The sequence below is a fragment of the Etheostoma spectabile genome, chromosome 9 (genome assembly GCF_008692095.1).
Source record: "Etheostoma spectabile isolate EspeVRDwgs_2016 chromosome 9, UIUC_Espe_1.0, whole genome shotgun sequence".
Taxonomy (NCBI): Eukaryota; Metazoa; Chordata; class Actinopteri; order Perciformes; family Percidae; genus Etheostoma; species Etheostoma spectabile.
In genome coordinates this window covers 11,584,362-11,588,686 of record NC_045741.1, presented here as the reverse complement: position 1 = coordinate 11,588,686, position 4,325 = coordinate 11,584,362, and the positions used below count along the sequence as shown (strand labels likewise).

The following is a 4,325-nucleotide window of genomic DNA, read 5'->3' as shown; positions in this document are numbered from 1 at the left end:
GTGTGTGTGCGTGTGCGTGTGCGTGCGTGTGTGTGTGCGCGTGTGTGTGTGTGGATCAGGGCACCAACAGGACACAAAAGTAAACATTACTAACTGACTCATAGCAGGTTAATGATTTACCTGAATGGCTGTATTCTCCTCACTTTAGACAAACAAAAGCACATGAGCACAAGGTATGACTGACTGATGCATTTATTTTGTAAAATTATTGAAATGAAAACAGCCTAAACACACATGGTAATTCTGATACATTGCATGCTAGGCCTACAGAGGATGTTTTGTTTCATAAAGCAGTGGTTACGTTAAGAAGTCCTGCTTTTGTTGTGTCTAGATGATCTGCCTCACAGCACATCCAAGGTCAGAGTTGAATTTCCATTTAAGGCAAACAAATGACAAATCAAGTGGTACCTCTCTGCATTTTAGTTGCACACTCACTTTGCAGAGATAAGGGTGAACATTTTTTTTACTTCCAGACAGTCTGTTTTTCCTGCGATGAAACAAGCAGATTGTTATTATCTCAGGCACGTTTAAAGATTTACAACGAAAAGCCGAAGGATGTTCACAAAGCATTTCTGTGTAATCAGATTTAGAAATCAGCATGTCTAGAGGGGTGTTAAGGAGAGAGAATGTATCTTGTGTTTATGTGTTCTTATCGCATTCTGCTCATACCAGATTCCATACCAAACGTGATGAAGATAAATGATAACAGATGTGAATCAGAACTGAAAATAAACGTGAAAACGTGTCGGCACAGATCATCTACGCTGGCCCAGAGGGTGCAGGGGTTCACTTGCAATTTCAATTGGGTTTAATTGGGGGTTCAATTGCAGAGACATTTCATGAAGTTTTAAGTGCATGTTTGCCTGAAGCCGTGTTAAAGTCTGAATATCTGACCCTGCTGACCCTATAGCTGTCGTTGTGTTGGTCTACCTAAGGTAGGAGGGCTGACATAGTGCACCACTGTGCTTGTTTTGGTATGAGTTGTTTTTCTTCAGACAGAGACACTACTGCCTGCCTCAGGAATGCACAATATCTCTGTATCTATATCTGTGTGTGTGTGGGGGGGGGGGATTTTTTCGGTTTAGAAGGTAGCTGGCACAAACAGTACAACATGTATTATTTACCTTTATATGTTTGTGTTTTATCAGTTCATGTAACAGTAGATCTAGGACCTAAAAACACTGACATTTTAGGTTTATTTTAAAACATTTGTCTGTTTACGTCATGAGATAATTGGGTGATAGAGCCACAATGCCAGTTAGGAATAGACTGTAAAGATTTAAGCTTCTGGCTCCCTTAAAGAGCAGAGTGGGGATTTACAGGGATTAAAAAGTGAGCGTGTTAAAGTTGTGCCCTCCATTCTCCTTAGTGGGCCTAAAGAGATGTCAGCAGATTTACAGTGACTCTTTAGTTTGCTGTAAATAGAAGGCAAGAGGCAAAAACACCTCGGGTGTATGGGAGGGGAACAGTGATGTAGAAGTGATAAAGTAGGAGCTCCTATTTACAGCATCCTAATCAGAATCAGTTACGAAAGCGCATTGTGCCACTATTTGGTGAATTTCTACCAACAGGATTGTCCTTGACATAGATACGTATGTCTTTTTACCTGCTTTTACACTCAAACATACTATTGTTCTGCTCTCTAGAACCAATCTTTTGCAAGAATTGTTACACCATAGTGGTGCAAAGGTGATTTTTTCTATTCATTCATCTTCTTACAGTTTATTGACACTTGCTATGCACCAAACATTATATAACAAATCTACAGTATATCCAGCTATTCAACTGATTGATGATAAGGCATATTGGCTATGCAGCAGATACATATTAAAGTATCTATGTTAAAATAACAAATATTAATGGCTAACAATTATCAAAGCAAACAATTATCTAACATTATGTTATGTTTATAAGCAGAAAATTTTTTTTTTTTTAATTTGGATCTCTTTTAGCTCATTGGATAATTTTCCAAGAGCCCACATTAAAACATTTCAACATTTCAACCATTCATAAACAAGTCAACACATAATTGTCGTTCATCTTTATCAACATATTCAGTGCATGGGTATGAGCTTAGATAGCAATGAGCTCAACTGAGTGCAGTAGAACTGTAAATCATAAAAAAAAATAAACTTAGCTGTTTAGGAGTAATAGGATGTTAGAAATTCTTTATTAGGAATAATCCCTTGAGATGTGACATCTCGTTTTCGAGGGGGTCCCTAAGGTCAAAGAAAATATACAGTACATTCACATGTAGACAAGACAATTAACAAAACAGCTTGAGGGGAATAATAAAAATAAAAATAAAAAAATAAAAATAAAATAAAATACACCCCAAACATACGCACATACTGACAAACAAAAACAAAACAAAAGCACTCCATCACACCAAAATCACCCATATCCTTCCCATTCCAACCAATAAATATTAAACAAAAAAACAAAACAGTTATAGTTAATAAATAATAACAGTTTAAGAAATAAATAAATATACATTAGTATGTACAAGTATACACACATAAAGATACATGCGCACATACGTTTCACAGTTACTTACAATATATTCTATACAAACCACACAATACGCATACATACTGTACGTGTACATACATGTAAACAAACAAAAACATTTAAATAATAAATAAAATAAAATCAAGTATAAGTATCAATTATGAATATCAAGTATGAGAAAAACAATTGCAGCTTGTATGCAAATAATTATAAGAACTCTTAAACTGGTGAAAGGGAAAGAGCTCTAAAAGACCTTGGTAAACCATTCCAATCGGAAGGGCTTTAATTTAAAAGCTCTCCCCCAATTCTTAGATAATGTTGGTACTGAAAAGAAAAGATGGTCAGTGTCTCTAAGGCTATAGGATGATTGATATACAATCAAATGTTGTTTCAGATAAAATGGGTAATCTGAAAAAATACATTTGTGAACAAACTGCAGCCAGTGAAACTGACGTCGAGCATTTAGTGAGAAAGATTCAACGACTGATACATTTGACAATGATGCGTCCTGAATGGACACCTCAGGACAAATCTGCAAAGACTATTATAAATCACATTCAGAGGCTTAAGATTGGTTTCAGCTGTGTTCTGGTAAACAACATCTGCATAATCGATTATAGGTAATAATAATTGGGTAATAATTTTTAATCTGATCTGTTTTGTAAAACAATTAATTGAGCGATATAACATTCTTAAGCTACAACTTATTTTTCTCACAAGAGAATTAATATGAGGTCTAAAGGTAAGTTGGGAGTCGAGCCAGAGGCCCAGATATTTAAACTCCTTAACATATGTTAAAGGTGTACCATCCAAAAATTTTACCTCAAGAGAGTTATTTTGCTTATGTAGTGCAGATCTAGTTGCAAAAAGCATGCTATAAGACTTCTTATTATTCAATAAAAGCAGATTAGAAGATAACCATGTTTGAATACGACTAAAATCAAATTGAAGTGAGGTTTGAATCTCAGATATTTTATATTTAGATGTATATATGAAAAGTAAACACACTGCCTTTGTGTGAAATATATCTCTACTGCAGCAGTATAGCACATGGATGCTGTCAAATACACAAAACCCAAACAGAGTCAAGACATTAAATGATAAGCATGTTAGCACAAGCGCTTGGTGTAGAAAGCAGCAATCTCTGGCATCTCAGTAGAAAATAAGCCTTTTGGATAAAGTCGCCAAGTTCCATAGGTGTGGACAGCAAAGACAGGAAATCTCTTATGCTGGCTTGAAATGCATATTTGAACAGCTGATAAGATAAGTGGCAAAAACACTAGGTTGTGGAACACAAGCAGCCATAGCTGTATGACTTTACCTCAACAAAGCCATCTTGAAGCAACATGATTGGACTGTTGGCAGGTGATCTTGCTTCTGAAATGTTCAAGAAGCAGCAGCGTTGTGGAACAAAAGTGCTTAATTGCATTGAGTGTGTTGGATATTTGGATTCAGTGTGGGTGAATTAGTGTATGTTGAGTACAGTATTACACATTGGGTTTGCAGCAGCACAACACATAAACTGCTTGAACTGGCTCACAGGCTTCACTCTGCTTGTTGTTAGTTTTCTGTCATAAAAGTCTTTCAAACATTTATTTGTGAACAAACAATGTTGAATCCCTGAAGTACTCATGAAGTTGCATTTGGGACAGCAGACAACTATGGGTCATTTTCATTTCTAAATGTTTTGATCAACAGCATGCTTCATTTGAAGGTGATTTTATCATTCTATAAGCCTTTTAAACTTATATGACATAGCGTTCCTCTTTACACAGACACCTATAAATACACACACACACACACACACACACACA

At 35.9% G+C, this 4,325-nt stretch overlaps 1 protein-coding gene across 3 annotated transcripts in view; it reads left to right on the top strand.

The window, feature by feature from the left end:
• syde2 (synapse defective 1, Rho GTPase, homolog 2 (C. elegans)) overlaps positions 1–4,325 on the top strand; it is a 46,674-nt gene that overhangs the window by 34,763 nt on the left and 7,586 nt on the right. The gene's annotated exons all lie outside the window — the stretch shown is intronic.